This window comes from Neofelis nebulosa, chromosome 6, assembly GCF_028018385.1.
Source record: "Neofelis nebulosa isolate mNeoNeb1 chromosome 6, mNeoNeb1.pri, whole genome shotgun sequence".
NCBI classification, from domain to species: Eukaryota; Metazoa; Chordata; class Mammalia; order Carnivora; family Felidae; genus Neofelis; species Neofelis nebulosa.
In genome coordinates, this window is record NC_080787.1 from 33,328,845 (window position 1) to 33,354,178 (window position 25,334).

The 25,334-nt window shown below is 40.3% G+C and overlaps 1 protein-coding gene across 6 annotated transcripts in view; it reads right to left on the reverse strand.

The window, feature by feature from the left end:
- LOC131515327 (class I histocompatibility antigen, Gogo-B*0101 alpha chain-like) overlaps nt 1-25,334 on the reverse strand; it is a 554,762-nt gene that overhangs the window by 266,142 nt on the left and 263,286 nt on the right. The window lies entirely within an intron of this gene.

Genomic DNA, 25,334 nt, shown 5'->3' on the forward strand with positions numbered 1-25,334 from the left:
GTCTATGTGTCTGTTTTTGTGCCAGTACCATACTGTCTTGATGATTACAGCTTTGTAGTAGAGGCTAAAATCTGGGATTATGATGCCTCCTATTTGGGTTTCTTTTTCAATATTACGTTGGCTTTTTGGGGTCTTTTGTGGTTCCATACAAATTTTGGAATTGTTGGCTCTAGCTCTGTGAAGAATCCTGGTGTTATTTTGATAGAGAATGCATTGAATATGTAGATTGCGTTGGGTAATATTGACATTTTGACAATATTTGTTCTTCCAATACAGGAGCGTGGGATATTTTTACACTTTTTGGTGCCTTCTTCCATTTCTTTCATAAACTTTTTATAGTTTTCAGTGTGTAGGTTTTTCAACCCTTTGGTTAGGCTTATTCCTAGGTATTTTATGGGTTTGGGTGCAATTATAAATGAGATCAATTACTTGATTTCCCTTTCTTCTGTTTCTGTATTGGTGTATAGAAATGCAACCAATTTCTGTGCATTGATTTTATATCCTGTGACTTTGCTGAATTCATGAATCAGTTCTAGCAATTTGTTTGGTGGAATTTTTTGGGTTTTCCATATAGAGTATCATGTCATCTGCAAAGAGTGAAAGTTTGACTTTCTCCTTGCCAGTTTGGATGCCTTTTATTTCCTTGTGTTGTCTGATTGATGAAGCTAGGACTTCCAATACTATGTTGAATAATAGTGCTGAGAGTAGACATCCGTGTTGTGTTCCTGACCTCAGGGGGAAAGCTGTCAGTTTTTCCCCATTGAAGATGATATTAGAGGTGGGTCTTTCATATATGGCTTTTATGATCTTTGGGTATGATCCTTCTGTTCCTACTTTCAAGGGGTGTTTTATCATGAAAGAATGCTGTATTTTGTCAAATGCTTCCTCTGTGTCTATTAAGAGGATCATGTGGTTCTTGTCCTTTCTTTGTTAATGTGATGTATCACATTGATTGATTTGTGGATATTGAACCAGCCCTGCATCCCAGGTAGAAATCCCACTTGATCATGGTGAATAATTCTTTTAATGCATTGTTGGATCTGATTGGCTAGTTTATTTTTGAGAATTTTTGTATCTATGTTCATTAGGGAAATTGGTCTATAGTTCTCCTTTTTAGTGGGGTCTTTGAATGGTTTTGGGGTCAAGGTAATGCTGGCCTTATAAATGTATTTGGAAGTTTTCCTTTCATTTCTATTTTTTTTTTTTGGAATAGATTCAAAAGAATAGGAACTAACTCTTCCTTAAATGTTTTGTAGAATTTCCCCTGGAAAGCCATCCAGCACTGGACTCTCATTTTTAGGAAGTTTTTGATTACGAATTCATTTTTTTTTACTGTTTATGGGTCTGTTCAAATTTTCTATTTCTTCCTGTTTAAGTTTTGGTAGATTATATGTTTCTAGGAATTTGTCCATTTCTTCCAGATTGCCCAACTTATTGGCATATAATTGCTCATAATATTCTCTTATTATTGTTTGCATTTCTGCAACGTTGGTTGTGATCTCTTCTCTTTCATTCTTGATTTTATTTATTTGGGTCCTTTCCTTTTTCTTTTTGTTCATTCTGGCTAGGAATTTATCAATTTTGTTAATTCTTTCAACAAACCATCTCCTGGTATGTTCTACTGTTTGTTTTTTTTTAAATTATTATTTTGATAGCATTGATTTGTGCTCTAATCTTTATTATTTCCCTTCTTCTGCTGGTTTTTGGTTTATTTACTGTTCTTTTTCCAGCTCTTTAATGTGTAAGGTTAGGTTGTATATCTGAGACCTTTCTTCCTTAAGGAAGGCCTGTATTGCTATATACTTCCCTCTTATGACCACCTTTGCTGCATCCCAGAGGTTTTGGGCTGTGGTGTTATCATTTTCATTCCCTCCATGTACTTTTTAATTTCCTCTTTAATTTCTTGGTTAACCCATTCATTCCTTAGAAGGATGTTCTTTAATCCCCAAGTGTTCATTGTCTTTCCAAATTTTATCTTGTGCTTGATTTCGAGTTTCATAGCATCGTGGTCTGAAAATATGCAAGATAATTTCTTGATCCTTTTGAACTTGTTCAGGGCTGATTTGTGACCCAGTATGTGATCTATTCTGGAGAATGTTCCATGTGCACTTGAGAAGAATGTGTATTCTGCTGCTTTAAGATGAAATGTTCTGAATATATCCGTTAAGTCCATCTGGTCCAGCGTGTCATTCAAAGCCATTGTTACCTTGTTGATTTTCTACCTTGATGATCTATCAATTGTTGTAAGTGGGGTGTCAAAGTCCCCTAATATGATGGTATTATTATCAGTGAGTTTCTGTATGTTTGTGATTAATTGATTTATATATTTGGATGCTTCATGTTGTGGTATAAATGTTTACAACCATTAGATATTCTTGGTGGATAGACCCCTTAATTATGATATGATGCCCTTCTTCATCTCTTATTACAGTCTTTATTTTAAAATCTAGGGGCGCCTGGGTGGCGCAGTCGGTTGAGCGTCCGACTTCAGCCAGGTCACGATCTCGCGGTCCGTGAGTTCGAGCCCCGCGTCAGGCTCTGGGCTGATGGCTCGGAGCCTGGAGCCTGTTTCCGATTCTGTGTCTCCCTCTCTCTCTGCCCCTCCCCCGTTCATGCTCTGTCTCTCTCTGTCCCAAAAATAAATAAAAAACGTTGAAAAAAAAAATTTAAAAAAAAAATAAAAAAAATAAAAAAAAAATAAAATCTAGATTGTCTGATATAAGTATGGCTATTCTGGCTTTCTTTTGGCGACCATCAGCATGATAGATAGTTCTCTATCTCTACTTTCAATTGGAAGGTGTCTTTAGGTCTAAATGGGTCTCTTGTAGACAGTATATAGTTGGATCTTGTTTCTTATCCATTCTGTTCCCTTATGTCTTTTGATTGGAGTGTTTAGTCCATTGACATTTAGAGTAGTCATGTTCTCTGATCCTTTCTAGTCTTTGTTGTTTTTGGTCTGTTTGTTTGTTTGTTTTGTCTTTTCTCCTCGCAGAGAGTCCCCCTAGAATTTCTCGCAGGGCTGGTTTAGTGGTCACAAACTCATTTAGTTTTGTTTGTCTGGGAAACTGTTTATTTTTTCTTTTATGTTGAATGACAGCCTTGCTGGATAAAGAATTCTTGGCTGCATATTTTCCCCATTCAGCACATTGAGTATATCCTGCCATTCCTTTCTTGCCTTCCAAGTTTCTGTGGATAGGTCTGCTGTGAACCTGAACTGGACTTTTTTCCCTTGCTGCTTTCATAATTCTTTCCTTGTCTGTGTATTTTGTGAATTTCACTATGATATGCCTAGTTGATAGTCAGTTTTTTGTTAAATCTAATGGGAACCCTCTGTACTTTTTGGATTTTGATGTCTGTGTCTTTCCCCAGGTTAGAAAAGTTTTCCACTATGATTTGCTCCCATAAATCTTCTACCCTTCTTTCTTTTTTTTCATCTTCTGGGCCTCCTATGATTGGGATATTATTCCTTTTTAATGAGTCACTGAGTACTCTAATTCTTATATCATGCTCTTTTGCCTTAGTTTCCCAGCTTCCCAGTCTCTAGCATCAGAACTCTGTGCTCTACCACACTGGGAATCAAGCATCCTTCCATTGTCTCTGGCTTCTTTCCACTCCCTGTTTCTACACTGTCTGTGTCCAAACCATCAGGATACCAGGTGGCACCTCCTTCCCTAATTTTATTTCAGATGAGGCTGTGTTTCCAAACCCCTCACTTCTGAGGGCCCTGGAGCTTGGAACTGCTCTGACCCACTGGGGGAGGGTCTTGTGGAGCAATGGCCAGATGTCGGTTTGCCCCTTAGGAATGTTCTTGTGATCATGCTGCTATAGGGGCTCAGAGGTTGTGACTAGATGATGGCTTGCTCCAGAATAATTTCATGTGATGTCACAGCAGCAGCATTTCAGGGATTATGGTAGATCACAACACACAACCCATGTCAGGTTTCACCGCCCCTTGGAGTTTTTGTTCCGTTACCAGCAATTGTGTTCTCTGGGCTCTGCTGGGATCTTTGTCTGTAGGTTCTACAGTCTCTACCAAATGCCCTCCTAGCAGGGTATTAGGGAACTGCTTCTCCCTGTGTGGCCCTTGTACCCCTTGGATCTCACTGCCACCTCCTGAGGATTCATCCTGCCCACCAGAGAACTTCCAGGTATTGGACTATGGAATTTCCGATGCTGTTTTGTCCTATTTATAGAGTCCTAATGATATTGAAACCCTCTCCTTTCTCCTTTCTCCATTTCTTGTTCAGGCAATTGTGGGTGCTTCCACTCTTTCTCTTTATCTCCAGCTACTTTTGGGAGGAGTGCCTTAGCTGTACTCTCCCCCCTTTCCCTGTCCTCTCTCCACAAATACCATTCCCTATACTCTGTGGCTTCTCTTTCCCCCAGTTCATCTCTCTGTGCCATGTACCTACAGAGTTCTGTGTTTCAAGTTATGCAGATTGTTGTGTTAATCCTCAGATCAATTTTCTAGTTGTACAAATTGATTTGATGCTTATTTAGCTGCATTTTAGGGATGAAAGAAGACAAGAACTTCCATGCTGCCCTGCTTTCTTGGCCCCTCCCTGATCTGGGACTTTCTTAAGTTTACACCTTATGTTAATTCCTGGCACAGAGACACTCTACACAACAGAATGACCAAAACACAAAAGCAAAAAACAGCAACCAAAAAACTCTGCATACTCTCGGGAAAGGGAGAGTCTGATTTCCATAGTTATCACATAAGATCAAATGTCCAGTTTTCAGAAAAACCAAAATAACAAGGCACACAAAGAAACAGGAAAGTATGACCCATTGAAAGAAAAAAAAAATCAATCTTTGCGAAAGAACAGATGGCAAACCTACTAGACAAAGACGTTAAGGCAATGGTCATACAGATGTTTAAGCTGAAGTTGAGAGATGGAGACTTGGAGCTCCCAATGCTTGACTCTCCAGAAAAACAACAAAAACAAAAAATTAATGTAAAAATATGACAGTAAACAAATAAATAAGTAGGGTATACCCTTGCTTCTATAATTTTTTTAATTTTATTTTTGAGAGAGAGAGAGATAGACCATGAGTGAGGGAGGAACAGAAACAGAGGGAGACACAGATTCTGAAGCACGGAATCTGTCAGCACAGAGCCTGACTTGGCGCCCAAACTCACGAATTGCGGAGATCATGACCTGGGCTGAGTCAGGCGCTTAATCAACTGAGCCACATGGGCATCCCCATCCTTGTTTCTATAAAAGCATCAATGCAAAAATAAATAAATAACCACAAGTTGATGACAATGGCTTTGGGAAAGCTCTGTACTATCGCAAGGAAATAGAAGAACCCTGTGGAGCACAAAAATCAAGGACTGATGCATAGAAATGCACGGGGAACATTTTTCCTGTGTCACCCCATACTTCAGTCTGGAGCAGCTCAGTACTAAGAAAAATGCTCCCTGGAAGATTTCACCTGCAGGGAGAAGAGAACATGAGGACTCCAGCCAGCCTGCTCACCTGTACATCTGCATCCTTTACTACCAAGGACCCCCACATTTTGACCAATTGCTAAACCCAGCTGATAGAGCTGCCCGGAGTCCCTGCCACTTCATCTCCTTCCCAGCACTGGAGCTCTCGCTGTGGTGAGACCTGCCCCCAGGAGCCCAAGTCCCTGCTCTGCTCCAATTTCTGGGATTAAGATACCACAGAACCTCACTATCTACAAGGGCTAGAGATGCAGCTGCACTGTGCTCCACTCCTTGCTCTAGAGTTGGAGGTTTGACCTACAAATTAACCAGGGCCATGCAGCTGCTATTCTACACCCCTCCCCCTGAGTCCTGAATGGGAGGATTGACCTATATAGGTGCTCTGTGCACCACTCCATGCACCTAAATTGGGGATTTGACCCACCATCATTATGTTGCTACTGCTCTGTGTCCTGCCTACTGGGCCTTGAGTCACAGCTTTGACCCACCATCACCGGGACCATAGTGTTAACGCTTTGTGTCCCACCTACAGGACCTAAGGTGAGGTTTTGACCCACCCCCCCATCACTGAGGTATGCTCTTCTGGGCCATGTCCCTTGAGTCTCAGGCATTCCCATACCCTGTTAGCCCTGGGCCTTTGCCACTGCTGTGTCCTGCTCCTTCCCTAGAGCTTGAGTCACTACTGTAAGCCACAGAGTATCTGGTTATGTGGGTGATCTTCTCATGCCCAGACTTCAGACCCTGGAGCCATTGCCACAGAAATAGCTCCTGGGTCCCAGGCTCCCAGTTCTCTCTTGGTTCTGTACACCTCCAAGACTGAGACCCCAGCTCCACTGCACTCTGAGTGTCAGCACACCAGACCTGGTACTGGAAGGAATCCCCTTGACTACAACTTCTCCCCACAGGCAATAAGAGGGGAAGACTCTAGCAGTCTTCTACTGAGGACCCCAATGGTCCCAGTTTCCACTGCCATCACAGACAGGTGACAGCCATACCAACAAAGGAGCCCACTTGGTCTTTGTAGATGTTGATCTCAGCTGATGGAGCGGCACACAGACTAAACCATTGCCCCTTTCCCAGAACCAAAAGGCTGCATCCACTCAGACAGTATTCTTACACCACCTTCTCATGAAAGTCTTTCCCACTGATGCCAGTCTGAAAAGGCTGGAAGACATCACTACTCCTTCAATACATACGCATGAACAGAAATCCCCAAAACACTAAAAACCAGGGAAGTAGGACACACCAAAGGAACACAGTCATTTTCCAGCATCTGATCCCAAAGGTATGGAGATCTGTGAGTTACCTTAAAAAGAATTCAAAATGCTTATTTTAAGGAAGCTCACAAGATTGAAGATATTAACACAGAAACCTTACAGGCCATGAGAATGGGTTTGGTATATTGAAAGTGCTCAAATAAAAACTGCTAAACAAGAATATTTTACCCAGGAAAACTGTACTTCAGAAATGAAGGAGCGGTGAAATTTCCCAAACAAAATCCAAGGATGTTCATCTCCACTAGACCTGTCTTACAAGAAATGCTAAATGGATTTCTTCAAACACAAAGGAAAAGACACTAATGACATGATAACATATGAAAGTATGAATTCAATGGTAAAGGTAAATAAATACTCAAATACTCAAAGGTAAATAAAATACTCTAGTACTGTATGGTGAAGGGTAAATCATTTTAATTCTACTACAAAGGTTAAAAGACAAAACTGTTAAAAATAACTATGGCTATAATACTTGGTTAATGAGTACACCATAGCAAACCATGTAAATTATTCCATCAACAACATAAAATGTGGACGAAGGAATAAATGTGTAGAGGTTTTTTATGCAACTGAAGTTAAGTTGATATCAGCTTAAGACAGAATATGAGGACTGAAGGATGGAGTATGAAAGCGTCATGGTAACCACAGAACAGAAACCTATAGTAGATACACAAGAGATAAAGAGAAAATAACCAAAGCATCATACTACAAAACATCAGCGATTCACAATGGAAGGCAGAAGGGAGGAAGAAAGCAACAAAGGAACTACAGAAAAAAATTAATAGTAGGTTCTTACCTATCAACACTAAGTGTGAAAAGGCTCAATCCTCCCATGAAAAGATATAGAGTGACTGAGATTAACAAAAGGTGTTGCCTACAAGGGACTTACTTCAGTTTTAAGGACACTCAGACTCAGAGTGAAGGGACAGATAAAGTATTCCATGCAAGTGGAGAGCAAAAGAGTTCAGGAATAACTAAGATCACACAAAAGGTGTAAACAAAGAAGGGTTCTTATATAATCACAAAAAGGGTCAATTCACCAGGAGGAGATAATAGTTGTAAATATGTATGTATCCCAAGTCAGATAACCTACATATATTAAGCAATCATGAACAGACTGCAAAAATAGACAGCAATGCAAAAATAGTGGGGCTTCAATACCTCGCTTTCAACAATGGATGATCATCCAGACATAAAATCATAAGGAAATATTGTACTTGAACTAGAGCTCTAACAGACACATACAGAATATTATATTGAACAGAAGCAGAATACACATTCTCCCCAAGGGCACACAGAACACTATTCTGGATAGTTCATATTGTAGATCATGAAAGGAGTCTTGACATATTTAAGAACATTGAAATCCTATTAGTATCTTTTCCAACCACAATGGTATGATACTAGAAATCAGTAACAATAGCAGAACTGGAAAAGTAACAAATATTAAACAACACATACCTGAATAACCATGGGTCAAAGCCTAAATCAAAAAGGAAATTAAAAAGTATGAGATAAACAAAAATGGAAACAGAGCATATCAAATTCCAAGAGATGTAGCAAAATCAGCCGTTAAGAGGAAAGTTTATAGCAATAAATGCCTATGTTAAGAAATATCACAAATAAACAATCTAACAATACACCTCAAGGAACAAAGAAAGGAAGAACAAACTAAGCCCAAAGTTAGTAGAAGGATGAAAATAATAAATATCTGAATGGAAATAAATGAAATATTAACTAAAATCACATTAGAAAAGGTCAGTGAAATGAAGAGTTGGTTTTTTGAGAAGATAAATAAAATTGACAAACCATTAGATGCACTAAGAAAAAAATGGAGGTGATTCTAGTGAGTAAAATTATAAACAAAAATCCAGAACTGATTCCACAAAAGTACACATGATCATAAGACTATACCAAGACAATATATGGCAACAAATATTTTGGATCACCTAGACATACTAAAACATAAAAGTCAGAAAGACTGAATCATGAAAAAAAAAAATAGAGAATCTGAATAGACCAATTACTAGTAGGAGATTGAACCAAGAATAAAAATTCCCAACACAGGAAAGCCCCCAGGTGACTTCACTGGTGAATTCTATTAAACATAAAGGAGAATTAATACCATTTTTCTCAAAATCTTCTAAAATATTAAAGAGGAAGAAATACTTCCAAATTCACTCAATAAAGCCAACATGATCCCCGTAGCAAAGCCAGACAAATAGACTACAAGAAAAGAAAATTACAGCCAATACCACAGATGAATAAAGATGCCAAAATTCTCAACAAAATGCCAGCAATACAAATTCAAAAGCTTTTTAAAAGGAATATATACCAAGATCAAGTGGGGTTTATGCCTGGGGTGATGAAAACTCTCAATGACTAGGATATAAAAGGAATGTACCTCAACATAATAAAGGTTATAATGCCAAGCCCACAACTAACATCATCTCAGTGAAAAGCAAAGGCCTTTGCTCCAAGATCAGGAACAAGACAAGGATGCTCATTCTCACCACTTCTATTCAACATCGTACCAGAAGTCCTAGCCAGAGCACATAGGCGAGGAAAAGAAATAAAAGGCATCCAAACTGGAAAGGAAGAAGGGAAATTGTCACTGTTTGCAGATGATATATATTTTTTTCTTTCAAGATTTACTCTCTTAGCAATATTCAAATATACAATACAGTATTGTTAACTATAGTCACCATGCTGTACATGACATCCCCACAGTTTCTTTTATAACTGGAAATTTGTACCTTTCGACTCCTTTCACCTGTTTCACTCATCCTTTCACTCCCACCTCTGGCGACAACAGATCTGTTCACTGTAATCATGAGCACAATATTTTGTTTCTTTTTTGAAGGGTGTTGTTTGTTGGTTGTTGCTGTTTTTAGGTTCCATATGTAAGTGAGATGATGTGGCTATTCATCTTTTGCTGTCTGACTTATTTTACTTAGCATGATGTCCTCAGAGTCCTTCCATGTTGCAAATGGCAAGATTTCCTTCTTTTACATGGTTGACTAATATTCCATTTTAGATTGTTTCCATGTGTTGACTATGATATAATCTTATATATAGAAGATCCTAAAGTCTCCCAACAATACCAGCAACAACAAATGTTAGCACTAATAACAAATTCAGTGAAGTTGCAGGATTTGAAATCAATATATAAGAATAAGTTATGTCTATATTCTAACAACAAAATATGTAAAAGAGAAATTCAAAAAGCAAACCATTTAGAGTAGCATCAAAAAACAATAAAATACTTAGGAATATATTAACCAAAGGGGCGCCTGGGTGGCGCAGTCGGTTAAGCGTCCGACTTCAGCCAGGTCACGATCTCGCGGTCCGTGAGTTCGAGCCCCGCGTCAGGCTCTGGGCTGATGGCTCGGAGCCTGGAGCCTGTTTCCGATTCTGTGTCTCCCTCTCTCTCTCTGCCCCTCCCCCGTTCATGCTCTGTCTCTCTCTGTCCCAAAAATAAAATTAAAAACGTTGGAAAAAAAAAATTAAAAAAAAAAAAGGAATATATTAACCATTGAAAGACATGCACACAAAAAAACTAGAAGACTCTGATGAAAAACATTTAAGAAGAGACAAATAAATGAAAACATACCCAATGTTAATGGATTGGAAGAATTAATACTGTTAAATTATCCATAGTGTCAAAGTGATCTGCAGATTCGATGCAATCCCAAACAAAACCGCAATGACAGCTTTCAAAGCAATAGAAAACACTATTCCAAATATCATACGGAAGCACAAAAGACCCTGAATAGCCTAAATAATGTTGAGAAAGAACAACAGATCTAGAGGCATCACATTTCCTGATTTCAAACTACATTACAAAGCTGCAGCAATCAAAACAGTATGGTATTGGCATAAAAGCAGGCATATAGAACAATGGAACACAACACAGAGCCCAGAAACCCCACATATATGGTAAACTCATCTTTGTCAAGGGTACCAACAACACGCAATGCGGAATGAATAGGCTCTTCAGTAAAAGGTGATGGAAAACTGGATATCTGCATGCAGATGAATGACACTGCATTTATATCATACATCACTGACAAAAATTAACCTGAATGGATTAAAGACTACATATAGGAAGTGAAACTGTAAAACTCCTAGGGAAAAAATAGGGGAAAAAGTCCATGTCATTGGTATTATCAATGATTGTGAGGATATGATACCAAAAAAACAGGGCACAAAAGCTAAAGTAAACAAGTGGGACTACATCAACTGAAAATCTTCTACACAGCAAATAAAATCACCAATAAAATGTTGAGGCAACTTACAGAATGGGAGAAAACAATTGCCACCCATTAGCTGATAAGAGGTTAATATCCAAAATATATAAGTAACACATAGAAATCAAGGAGAAAAAGCAAGAAACAAAATTTACTTTTACTATTCAGCAGACCAGAATAGACATTTTTTTCCTTCTCTATCAAATTTATTTATTTATTTATTTTTTCAACATATGATGTTTACTGTCAAATTGGTTTCCATACAACACCCAGTGCTCATCCCAAAAGGTGCCTTCCTCAATACCCATCACCCACCCTCCACTCCCTCCCATCCCCCATCAACCCTCAGTTTGTTCTCAGTTTTTAAGAGTCTCTTATGCTTTGGCTCTCTTCCACTCTAACCTCTTTTTTTTTTTTCCCTTCCCCTTCTCCATGGGTTTCTGTTAAGTTTCTCAGGATCCATATAAGAGTGACACCATATGGTATCTGTCTTTCTCTGTATGGCTTATTTCACTTAGCATCACACTCTCCAGTTCCATCCACGTTGCTACAAAAGGCCATATTTCATTCTTTCTCATTGCCACGTAGTATTCCATAGTGTATATAAACCACAATTTTTTTTATCCATTCATCAGTTGATAGACATTTAGGCTCTTTCCATAATTTGGCTATTGTTGAGAGTGCTGCTATAAACATTGGGGTACAAGTGCCCCTATGCATCAGTACTCCTGTATCCCTTGGATAAATTCCTAGCAGTGCTATTGCTGGGTCATAGGGTAGGTCTATTTTTAATTTTTTGAGGAACCTCTACACGGTTTTCCAGAGTGGCTGCACCCATTTGCATTCCCACCAATAGTGCAAGAGGGTTCCCGTTTCTCCACATCCTCTCCAGCATCTATACTCTCCTGATTTGCTCATTTTGGCCACTCTGACTGGCGTGAGGTGATATCTGCGTGTGGTTTTAATTTGTATTTCCCTGATGAGGAGCGACGTTGAGCATCTTTTCATGTGCCTGTTGGCCATCCGGATGTCTTCTTTAAAGAAGTGTCTATTCGTGTTTTCTGCCCATTTCTTCACCGGATTACTTGTTTTTCGGGTGTGGAGTTTGGTGAGCTCTTTATAGATTTTGGATACTAGCCCTTTGTCCGATATGTCATTTGCAAATATCTTTTCCCATTCCGTTGGTTGCCTTTTAGCTTCATTGGTTGTTTCCTTTGCTGTGCAGAAGCTTTTTATCTTCATGAGGTCCCAGTAGTTCATTTTTGCTTTTAATTCCCTTGTCTTTGGGGATGTGTCAAGTAAGATATTGCTGCGGCTGAGGTCAGAGAGGTCTTTTCCTGCTTTCTCCTCTAGGGTTTTGATGGTTTCCTGTCTCACATCCAGGTCCTTTATCCATTATGAGTTTATTTTTGTGAATGGTGTGAGAAAGTGGTCTAGTTTCAATCTTCTGCACGTTGCTGTCCAGTTCTCCCAGCACCATTTGTTAAAGAAACTGTCTTTTTTCCATTGGATTTCTTTTCCTGCTTTGTCAAAGATGAGTTGGCCATACTTTTGTGGGTCTAGTTCTGGGATTTCTGTTTTTTTTCTTTTCTTTTTTTTTTAACATTTATTTATTTTTGAGACAGAGAGAGACAGAGCATGAACGGGGGAGGGGCAGAGAGAGAGGGAGACACAGAACCGGCCGGAAGCAGGCTCCAGGCTCTGGGCCATCAGCCCAGAGCCCGACGCGGGGCTCGAACTCACGGACGGTGAGATCGTGACCTGAGCTGAAGTCGGATGCTTAACTGACTGAGCCACCCAGGCGCCCCTAGTTCTGGGATTTCTATTCTATTCCATTGGTCTATGTGTCTGTTTTTGTGCCAATACCATGCTGTCTTGATGATGACAGCTTTGTAGTAGAGGCTAAAGTCTGGGATTGTGATGCCTCCTGCTTTGGTCTTCTTCTTCAAAATTACTTTGGCTATTCGGGGCCTTTTGTGGTTCCATATGAATTTTAGGATTGCTTGTTCTGGTTTTGAGAAGAATGCTGGTGCAATTTTGATTGGGATTGCATTGAATGTGTAGAAAGCTTTGGGTAGTATTAACATTTTGACAATATTTATTCTTCCAATCCATGAGCATGGAGTGTTTTTCCATTTCTTTATATCTTCTTTAATTTCCTTCATAAGCTTTCTATAGTTTTCAGCATACAGATCTTTTACATCTTTGGTTAGATTTATCCCTAAGTATTTTATGCTTCTTGGTGCAATTCTGAATGGGATCAGTTTCTTTCTTTGTCTTTCTGTTGCTTCATTATTAGTGTATAAGAATGCAATTGATTTCTGTACATTGATTTTGTATCCTGCAACTTTGCTGAATTCATGTATCAGTTCTAGCAGACTTTTGGTGGAGTTTATCGGATTTTCCATGTATAATATCATGTCATCTGCAAAAAGTGAAAGCTTGACTTCATCTTTGCCAATTTTGATGGCTTTGATTTCCTTTTGTTGTCTGATTGCTGATGCTAGCACTTCTAACACTATGTTAAACAGCAGCGGTGAGAGTGGACATCCCTGTCGTGTTCCTGATCTCAGGGGGAAAGCTCTCAGTGTTTCCCCATTGAGGATGATTTTAGCTGTGCGCTTTTCATAAATGGCTTTTATGATCTTTAAGTATGTTCCTTCTATCCCGACTTTCTGGAGGGTTTTTATTAAGAAACATTGCTGAATTTTGTCAAATGCCTTTTCTGCATCGATTGACAGGATCGTATGGTTCTTATCTTTTCTTTTATTAATGTGATGTATCACGTTGATTGATTTGCGAATGTTGAACCAGCCCTGCATCCCAGGAATGAATCCCACTTGATCATGGTGAATAATTCTTTTTATATGCTGTTGAATTAGATTTGCTAGTATCTTATTGAGAATTTTTGCATCCATATTCATCAGGGATATTGGCCTGTAGTTCTCTTTTTTTACTGGGTCTCTGTCTGGTTTAGGAATCAAAGTAATACTGGCTTCATAGAATGAGTCTGGAAGTTTTCCTTCCCTTTCTATTTTTTGGGATAGCTTGAGAAGGATAGGTATTATCTCTGCCTTAAACGTCTGGTAGAACTCCCCTGGGAAGCCATCTGGTCCTGGACTCTTATTTGTTGGGATATTTTTGATAACTGATTCAATTTCTTTGCTGGTTATGGGTCTGTTCAAACTTTCTATTTCCTCCTGATTGAGTTTTGGAAGCGTGTGGGTGTTTAGGAATTTGTCCATTTCTTCCAGGTTGTCCAGTTTGTTGGCATATAATTTTTCATAGTATTCCCTGATAATTGCTTGTATCTCTGAGGGATTGGTTGTAATAATTCCCTTTTCATTCATGATTTTATCTATTTGGGTCATCTCCCTTTTCTTTTTGAGAAGCCTGGCTAGAGGTTTATCAATTTTGTTTATTTTTTCAAAAAACCAACTCTTGGTTTCGTTGATCTGCTCTACAGTTTTTTTAGATTCTATATTGTTTATTTCTGCTCTGATCTTTATGATTTCTCTTCTTCTGCTGGGTTTAGGCTGCCTTTGCTGTTCTGCTTCTATTTCCTTTAGGTGCGCTGTTAGATTTTGTATTTGGGATTTTTCTTGTTTCATGAGATAGGCCTGGATTGCAAGGTATTTTCCTCTCAGGACTGCCTTCACTGCATCCCAAAGCGTTTGGATTGTTGTATTTTCATTTTCGTTTGTTTCCATATATTTTTAAATTTCTTCTCTAATTGCCTGGTTGACCCACTCATTCTTTAGTAAGGTGTTCTTTAACCTCCATGCTTTTGGAGGTTTTCCAGACTTTTTCCTGTGGTTGATTTCAAGCTTCATAGCATTGTGGTCTGAAAGTATGCATGGTATGATCTCAAGTCTTGTATACTTATGAAGGGCTGTTTTGTGACCCAGTATGTGATCTATCTTGGAGAATGTTCCATGTGCACTCGTGAAGAAACTATATTCTCATGCTTTGGGATGCAGAGTTCTAAATATATCTGTCAAGTCCATCTGATCCAATGTATCATTCAGGGCCCTTGTTTCTTTATTGACCGTGTGTCTAGATGATCTATCCGGTTCTGTAAGTGGAGTGTTAAAGTCCCCTGCAATTACCACATTCTTGTCAATAAGGTTGCTTATGTTTGTGAGTAATTGTTGTATATATTTGGGGGCTCTCGTATTCAGTGCATAGACATATATAATTGTTAGCTCTTCCTGATGGATAGACCCTGTCATTATTATATATTGCCCTTCTTCATCTCTTGTTACAGCCTTTAATTTAATGTCTAGTTTGTCTGATAGAAGTATGGCTACTCCAGCTTTCTTTTGACTTCCAGTGGCATGATAAATAGTTCTCCATCCCCTCACTTTCAATCTGAAGGTGTCCTCAGGTCTAAAATGAGTCTCTTGTAGACAGCAAATAGATGGGTGTTGTTTTTTTATCCATTCTGATACCGTGTGTCTTTTGGTTGGCACATTTAGTCCATTTACATTCAGTGTTATTATAGAAAGATATGGGTTTAGAGTCATTGTGATGTCCGTAGGTTTCATGCTTGTAGCGATGTCTCTGGTACTTTGTCTCACAGGGTCCCCCTTAAGATCTCTTGTAGGGCTGGCTTAGTGGTGACGAATTCCTTCAGTTTTTGTTTGTTTGGGAAGACCTTTATCTCTTCTTCTATTCTAAAGGACAGACTTGCTGGATAAAGGATTCTTGGCTGCATATTTTTTCTGTCCATCACATTGAAGATCTCCTGCCATTCCTTTCTGGCCTGCCAAGTTTCAGTAGAGAGATCCATCATGAGTCTTATGGGTCTCCCTTTATAAGTTAGAGTGTGTTTACCCCTAGCTGCTTTCAGAATTTTCTCTTTATCCTTGTATTTTGCCAGTTTCACTATGATATGTCATGCAGAAGATCGATTCAAGTTACGTCTGAAGGGAGTTCTCTGTGTCTCTTGGATTTCGATGCCTCTTTCCTTCCCCAGATCAGGGAAGTTCTCAGCTATGATTTCTTCAAGTACACCTTCAGCACCTTTCCCTCTCTCTTCCTCCTCTGGCATACCAATTATGCGTAGGTTATTTCTCTTTAGTGCATCACTTAGTTCTCTAATTTTCCCCTCATACTCCTGGATTTTTTTTTATCTCTCTTTTTCTCAGCTTCCTCTTTTTCCATAATTTTATCTTTTAGTTCACCTATTCTCTCCTCTGCCTCTTCAATCTGAGCTGTGGTCGTCTCCATTTTATTTTGCAGTTCATTCATAGCATTTTTTAGCTCCTTCTGACTGTTCCTTAGTCCCTTGATCTCTGTAGCAATAGATTCTCTGCTGTCCTCTATACTGTTTTCAAGCCCAGGAATTAATTTTATGACTATTATTCTAAATTCACTTTCTGTTATATTGTTTAAATCCTTTTTGATCAGTTCATTAGCTGTTGTTATTTCCTGGAGATTCTTTTGAGGGGAATTCTTCAGTTTCATCATTTTGGATAGTCCCTGGAGGCGTGCGGAACTGCAGGGCACTTCCCCTGTGCTGTCTTTTTTTTTTTTTTTTTCAATATATGGAATTTATTGTCAAATTGGTTTCCATACAACACCTAGTGCTCATCCCAAAAGGTGCCCTCCTCAATACCCATTACCCACCCTCCCGTCCCTCCCACCCCCCATCAACCCTCAGTTTGTTCTCGGTTTTTAAGAGTCTCTTATGCTTTGGCTCTCTTCCACTCTAACCTCTTTTTTTTTTTTCCTTCCACTTCCCCATGGGTTTCTGTTAAGTTTCTCAGGATCCATATAAGAGTGACACCATATGGTATCTGTCTTTCTCTGTATGGCTTATTTCACTTAGCATCACACTCTCCAGTTCCATCCACGTTGCTACAAAAGGCCATATTTCATTCTTTCTCATTGCCACGTAGTACTCCATTGTGTATATAAACCACAATTTCTTTATTCATTCATCAGTTGATGTGTGCTGTCTTGAATAACTTGAGTTGGTGGGCCAGGCGCAGTCAGACCTGATGTCTGCCCCCAGCCCACCCCTGGGGCCACAGTCAGACTGGTGTGTACCTTCTCTTCCCCTCTCCTAGGGACGGGATTCACTGTGGGGTGGGGTGGCACCTGTCTGGGTACTGGCACACTGCCAGGCTTGCGGTGCTGGGGATCTGGCATTTTATCTGGGGAGGATCGGCAAGGTGCACAGGGACGGGAGGGGCAGGCTCAGCTCACTTATCCTTCAGAGATCCACTTCAGGAGGGGCCCTGTGGCACCGGGAGGGAGTCAGACCAGCCACCAGAGGGATGGATCTGCAGAAGCACAACGTTGTGTGTTTGCGCGGTACAAGCAACTTCCCTGGCAGGAACTGGTTCCCTTTGGGATTTCAGCTGGGAGATGGGTGAGGGAGATGGCGCTGGTGAGCGCCTTTTTTCCCCCGCCAAGCTGCGCTCTGTTGGGGGCTCAACAACTCTCCCTTCCGTTGTCCTCCAGCCCTCCCGCTCTCCGAGCAGAGCTGTTAGCTTATAACCTTCCAGATGTTAAGTCCCGCTTGCTGTCAGAAAACACTCCGTCTGGCCCCTCCACTTTTGCAAGCCAGACTCTGCTTGGCGGCGGGCCGCCCCTTCACCCCGGCTCCCTCCTGCCAGTCCGTGGAGCGCGCACCTCCTCGCCGCCCTTCTTACCCTTTTCCGTGGGCCTCTCGCCTGTGCTTGGCTCCAGAAACTCCGTTCTGCTAGTCTTCTAGAGGTTTTCTGGCTTATTTAGACAGGTGTAGGTGGAATCTGAGTGATCTGCAGGACACGGTGAGCCCAGCGTCCTCCTACCCCTCCGTCTTCCCAAAAACCTCTTGTTTATTTTTGAGAGAGAGAGAGAGAGAGAGAGAGAGAGAATGAGCAGGGAAGGTGCAGAGAGAGAGGGAGACACAGAACTTGTGGTGGGCCCCAGGCTCGTGATTGAGCAGAAGTTGGATGCTTCACTGACTGAGCCACCCAGGCACCCCTCTACATTTTCAATTTTGTGATTTTTTTTATGTCACACATACATATAATATTTATTCAAATTACATATATTTATATCATATATTGGTCATGTTATACTTTATGTCTTATGATTGCAATATTGAAGTTTTATGAGTTTCTCTTTACTACCTATTCTTTCTAAAGTTAACTCTGTCTTTTTTCCATTTGTACTTTACATTTTGTGCTATCAGTTGCTCTTTTTCTTTTTTTAAATTTTTTTTAACGTTTATTTATTTTTGAGACAGAGAGAGACAGAGCATGAACGGGGGAGGGGCAGAGAGAGAGGGAGACACAGAACCAGAAGCAGGATCCAGGCTCTGAGCCATCAGCCCAGAGCCCAACGTGGGGCTCGAACTCATGGACTGCAAGATCGTGACCTGAGCTGAAGTCGGATGCTTAACCGACTGAGCCACCCAGGCGCCCCATAGTTGCTCTTTTTCTTTGTGCAATTCTTTGTGTAAATTTTTTGACACATAAGTTAAATGTAGATTCCTCTAGAAAAATTTGTTTCTTTTACTAAATTTTGAGTCATTATCAATCCAGGACAATTATTAACTAAACTGATGACTAGAAGGTATTTTGGCCCAAGATAAGAAAGCAAATTTGGCTTACAAATCATAGAAAGATTAGTCTATAATTGCAAATTCTTTGAAATAGCTCTTTGCTCACTTTGTGTTAGATCAGAACAAATCTCCTTAGAATACTCTTGTACTTGAAGATAAAGCCGATTTGATTTGATCCTTTTTCTGAGGATGTGAATCTATGAATCTTAGGTTCCCATATTTTCAGGGAGGGGATGTTTCTAATGCTCCTCACATGAATAAGCTCTGGGCATTATTTCCTGTCTATTAAGTTCGTGAACTTGAGAAGGTAAGCTAAGATTTTCTAGATTTGAAATATACCCTAAGGTTCGGAACAACTATCATCCCTGGCTTATTGCCAATATTTATATTTTGGCCTAAATGATTATTCTGTTGATTCTTCTTTTGGGTGCTTTATATATGCATTTTACATTTTTAGTTGTTTTTACAGGAAGAGGCAGCCTTAAAACTTAGTCTACTGTGTTAATGGAAAAGGATCCCCATTCACAATTGTTTCATTTCTGCTATTTATCCAGCACCAGAGAGGGTGGTAGAATACAGAGTAGGTGGTTTAGAATACACCTAAACCAATGGTGATCTGTGTCTTCTGTGAGCCAGCGCTGGTCTGTGAATGTGCATCAGCCCACAAACAGATAGAGACAGAAATTGAAAGTGAAACCTTATCCTGACTCAGACTGGTAATCACCAAGACAAAAATGAGCCTGTATATCAAGTCATTGGATCTGCTAAAAACAGTTTGATTAGCTGTTCGTGGACCAGAGGTAGAGGAGCACAGTGTCTAAGCTGGAATGAGATTTTAGACTTTTGTGGGGGGTGTCACATAAAACCTGGTAACATATTGGATGCTCTTCCCAGAAATATGGACATGTACAATGAAATATAAAGTATCAGTGTATACGTAAAGATCATCTGAAGTGTTACAGATTTGGGTTACTTAATCCTAGGAAGAGACAAAGGCTGGAGAAGACATTTTGAATAATCACTTCATCACCCAACAATGGTACTCTGCTTATTTGCGAGCAGAACAGAAGTAGACAAAAGCTGGACCCCATAACAACTATCAAGGGAAAACATTGAAATATTTCAATCGTCCAATCCAACCCGATACCTACAATGTACCAGATCAAGTTCTAGTCTCAGATCACTCCTCCAAATGTTGAAATTTGTCATTCTTTCCCATTCCTGACCCCCAATTTCCATGCTCAGAACTTGTACCTGTCTTCCCACATAGAAGATTTCCACAATTTAAAAGTCTTGATGGAGGGGAGAGACCAGCTCCATCCACAGTGAAGAGAACCCACTTTACCAAACAGTCTTGCATTGGACATTCAGACTCTGACTCAGGACATGACAGATAAGCTGGGACGGCACTCCATGCATTTGACACAGGTGTTTGAGTGATAGTGGTGTCATGCAGTTGCATGGGGCAGCAGCAATTGCAGTCATAGCCTCAGGGTCCAGTGTCCTACGTCAGGGGACTCCGTTGTGTGGACAGTTGTATCTATACCCAGTGGCAGGGCCCTCATTGTATGTGGGTCTCCACCTAGGGTCCATTGTGGATTCTGTTCCTGCCTGTTTTGTGACTTTCCTTGAAATAGAAAAAGGCCCCATATTCTCTCTCTCCCATCCCTAAGTCTCTGTAACTATACATTTATATATATATATATATATATATATATATATATATATAATGAAAAGTCAGAAATCTATGTAGGGAATAGCTTCAGAGAGCATGATTTCAGACATGTTTTTCCAGCTTCACTGAGGTATAATTGACATACACCATTGTGTAAGCTCAAGGGTAAAACCCTTGATTGATACATTTCTATACTGCAAGATGATTACAACCATAATATTAACTAAGAGCTGCATGGTGTTACATTTCCTTTTGTGTGGTACATTTAAGATATACACTCAGTATCTCAGAGGTTTTATGTTGAACCACTTCCTCAATCTGCCACCTGGCTGTGCCCCTTGGGAGAGAAAATATGTATCTCCCAGCAGATCTTGTGTTTTTCTTCCTAGAAAAAACAACAACATTTAAATGTGGATGTAAGACCCCTTCCCACAATGAGGGCTCTCATCAATGACTTTACTCTTTACCTATCTGGTGGAAGCCCAGGATTACTTGTGGGTTTGTTACAAAATACTCAGGCTTCTCCCCAGACCTGCCATCTTAGAGTGTTGGGCTTGGGCTCAGGAATCACTTACTTAATAAGCCCCACAGGAAAGGCTGATGCACAGGCATGTGAGAATCCTGCTTTATGTGCTTGCTGCTCAATGTATGATCTGAAGACCAGCAATAGCAGCAACAACCTTGTTATAAACCCAGAATCTCATGCTTTAGTCCAGACTGTCTAGATGTTTCTAAGACCAGGAAATTCCTATGCACACTAAAGTCTGGGCCTCCTGATCTACATGACGCAGAACCATAACTGTGCAGTATGCTCTGGGTGTGCTCTGATCAGCTTGCTTAGCACTGAGGAGTCCAGGATTTGGTCCTGTTCCTTTCTCTTCTATGGTCATCGCCCCCTTGGTGCTCTCATCTATGCTGAAGGCTTTAAACATTATTTATGTGGTGTCACCTCCTCCATGTATCTCTCCAACCTAGATATTTCTCCCACCCTGTACTCTGTATCCAGTTTCTAACTTCAAGTGCATTTCTAATAATCTCAGATTTGACATTCCTAAATTGGGTGCCTATGATGCAGCTTCCCTAAATGTCTTACTTCCAGAGTCCTCCCTGTTTCCATATAAGGCACTCTTCATTTCTACCTGCAGTCTGAAGTATTGGATGGCATCCTTGATTCCTCCTTCTCCCAACCTAGAATTAATACATTAGGAAATGCTGCAAAGTCCATCTTTAAGTGTATCCAGAATACACACACACACACACACACACACACACTAAGTAGAATGCAGTCACTAGCTATTATTTTCCCTCCTCATACCTCAGATGTAAAACTGTCATCCCCCTCCTGGAACACTGCACTAGCTTCCCACAGTTGCCCTACTGGTCACTTGCCCTTCACCTCTCAATTCTGCACAGCAGCAAACAGATGCTGCTAAAGAGAAGTAGTACCCAGTGGATCATCTGTTCTAAACCATCTGGTGACTCACATCTCACTCATAAAACCAAACCCTTCTAATCCTCAGGCATAAACATCTGACCACATTTCACATGCTCTCTGCTCCAGCCACAGAGGCCTCTCACTCTTCCTTGAACACAGGACACAGTCCTGACCTAGTGCATGTGCACTGGAGGTCCCCCTGCGTGGAAAGAACTCCCTGAGACATGCTCTTCAACAATTCCTTGTGTCCTGCACATCTCTCCTGAGGTCACCTTCCCAGTGAGGCTCCCTCTGATAGGCTTTACCCAGTGAGGATTTACTCTGATAGTAAATTGGCCACCTTCCCCATCCCAGCACAGGTAACTCTCTGGGTCACCTTCCTCAAAGCACCAACCAGCCTCCAATTTGTGTGTGTGTGTGTGTGTGTGTGTGTGGGTGTAGGTGTAGTTTATTTTTAATTAATTAATTAATTAATTTTTAATTTACATCCAGGTTAGGTAGCATATAGTACAACAGTGATTTCAGAAGTAGATTCCTTAATGTCCTTTACCCATTTAGCCCATCCCCCCTTCACAAACCATCTAACAACCCTCTGTTCTCTACATTTAAGAGACTCTTATGTTTTGCCCCCTCCCTGTTTTTATATTATTTTTTGCTTCCTTTCCTTTATGTTCACCTGTTTTCTACCTTAAATTCCTCATATCAGTTAAATCATGATATTTGTCTTTCTCTGACTGACTAATTTCGCTTAGCATAATACCCTCCAGTTCCCTCCACATAGTTGCAGATGGCAAGATTTCATTCTTTTTGGTTGCTGAGTAATACTCCATTGTGTATATATATATATATATATACATATATATATATGTATATATATATATATATACATATATATATATGTATATATATATATATATACACACACACATATATATGGAGTAATACTCCATTGTGTGTGTGTGTATATATATATATATATACACAGACACATATATATACCACATCTTCTTTATCCGTTCATCCATCGATGGACATTTGGGCTCTTTCCATACCTTGGCTATTGTTGATGGTGCTGCTATAAACATTGGGGTGCATGTGCCCCTTTGAAACATCACACCTGTATCCCTTGGATAAAAATACCTAGTAGTGCAATTGCTGGGTCATAGGGTAGTTCCATTTTTAGTTTTTGAGGAACCTCCATACTGTTTTCCAGAGTGGCTGCACCAGTTTGCATTCCCACCAGCAGTGCAAAAGAGATCCTCTTTCTCTGCATCCTCGCCAACATCTGTTGCCTGAGTTGTTAATGTTTCTGACAGGTGTGAGGTGGTATTTCATTGTGGTTTTGATTTGTATTTCCCTGATGATGAGTGATGTTGAGCATTTTTTCATGTGTCGGTTGGCCATCTGGATGTCTTCTTTGGAGAAGTGTTTATTCATGTCTTTTGCTCATTTCTTCACTGGATTATTTGCTTTTGGGTGTTGAGTTTGATAAGTTCTTTATAGATTTTGGATACTAACACTTTATCTGATATGTCATTTGCAAATATCTTCTCCCATTCTGTTGGTTGCCTTTTAGTTTTTCTGATTGTTTCCTTCACTGTGCAGAAGCTTTTTATTTTGATGAGGTCCCAATAGTTCATTTTTGCTTTTGTTTCCCTTTCTTCCAGAGACATAAGAAGTTTCTGTGGCTGAGGTCAAAGGGGTTTTTGCTTGTTTTTTCCTCTAGGATTTTGATGGCTTCCTGTCTTACATTTAGGTATTTCATCCATTTTGAGATTATCTTTGTGTATGGTGTAAGAAAATGGTCCAAGTTCATTTTTCTGCATGTCGCTGTCCAGTTTTCTCAGCACCATTTGTTGAAGAGACTGTCTTTATTCCATTGGATATTCTTTCCTGCTTTGTCAAAGATTAGTTGACTGATGTTTTTGGGTCCATTTCTGGGTTCTCTATTCTGTTCCATTGATCTGAGTGTCTGTTTTTGTGCCAGTACCATACTGTCTTGATGATTACAGTTTTGAAATACATCTTGAAGTCCGGGATTGTGATACCTCCAGTTTTGGTTTTCTTTTTCAAGATTACTTTGGCTATTTGGGGCCTTTTCTGATTCCATATAAATTTTACAATTGTAGGTTTTAGCTCTGTGAAGAATGCCGGTGTTATTTTGATAGGGATTGCATTGAATATGTAGATTGCTTTGGGTAGTATCAACATTTTAACAATATTTGTTCTTTGAATCCAGGAGCATGGAATATTTTTACATTCTTGTGTCTTCTTCAATTTCTTTGTAAGCTTTCTATAGTTTTTAATCTATAGATTTTTCACCTTTTTGCTAACTTTCAATGTAAACCCTTCCCTTTTTTACCACATTAATACAGTATACAGTTGGCTCTGAATTACACCAGCTTGAACTGCTCATGTCCTCCGATATGTGGACTTTTTAACACTTACTTTTACACTTACGTGGATTTGCTGCACTTTTTCTTATGTTTTCTTACTATTTTCTCCAGCTTAATTTATTGTAAGAATACAGTACATACTGCATGTAACATGCAAACTATACGTTACACAACTGTTCGTGTTTTCAAGAAGACTTCCTATCAATAGCAGTACTTAGGTTTCAGGGGAGTCAAAAGTTATACTTGGATTTCTGACTGCACAATGGGGTCATTGTCCTCAATCCACACATTGTTTCAGGGTCAAGTAGAGTCTGCCCCTCACCCCTAGGACATATTCTCCACAAGACCAGCATGTTTGCCTCTTCTTAGTTACTGAGGTGTCTTAGATGAAAAAATAGCGGGTCCTGCATGTGGCACACGACATTATCAGTGGAACGATTGGTCAGCGGAGAGGATCTCTGTCTTCTGGATGAGCCTCAGCACAGCCAGTCCGTGGCAGCTCCCACAAAAAGTGCCCCCACCTCACCATCAGTGCCGCCTCTACTTTTCCCCCAGGGCTGCTCCTCCCTCCCTTTTTCTGCTCAGCTCCCCCCTCCCACAGCGTTTCCCCTGCACAGCACAGCACAGCACAGCACAGAGTTATAGTCCTGTTTTCAGAATCATTGTACTTAGGCTCTATGGGGCCTTTTCTCCAACCAAATAGAAATCTATGTGAGACTGTGCTTTAAAACTCCATGAATTTGGATGGGAGCCAGCACCAGCATCACTAGAACTAAGGGCAGGGAGAGGGGGCAGAGAGGCAGAGAAGGTAGAAACTAACTGAAGTTGAAAGAGGATGAGAAACTCTCAGATTCCTCTCTGTCTACCTCAGGATGTAAAGAATAATCCAGAAGACAGCTCTAGAGGGAGGAGATGGATGAATCTGATAATTCATCTCTCCAAACCACAGAGACTCCTGTGTACAGGGGCCACCTAGGCCTGTGGGAGCAACAGCCCAAAGGACTCCTGGTGCTGTAACCACTGGGATCACCCGGGAAGAATGAGACAGGAACTCAGACACAAGAGCAAGAACAGGCCTGATGCTCCACAGAAACAAAGAAGAAAATACACCCAAAAGATGGGGCTGAGGTCATGACCCAGGATGGAGCCTGGGCTGACCCAGTCACAGGAAGCTCTTGTTGCACAAGGTCCTGGTGATAGGTGATGTCCAAGCCCCTATGATCTCAGGTCCTGGTGAGACAAGGTTCCACAGAAGGGACAAGGACAAGGAGCAGAGACAATGACCCAG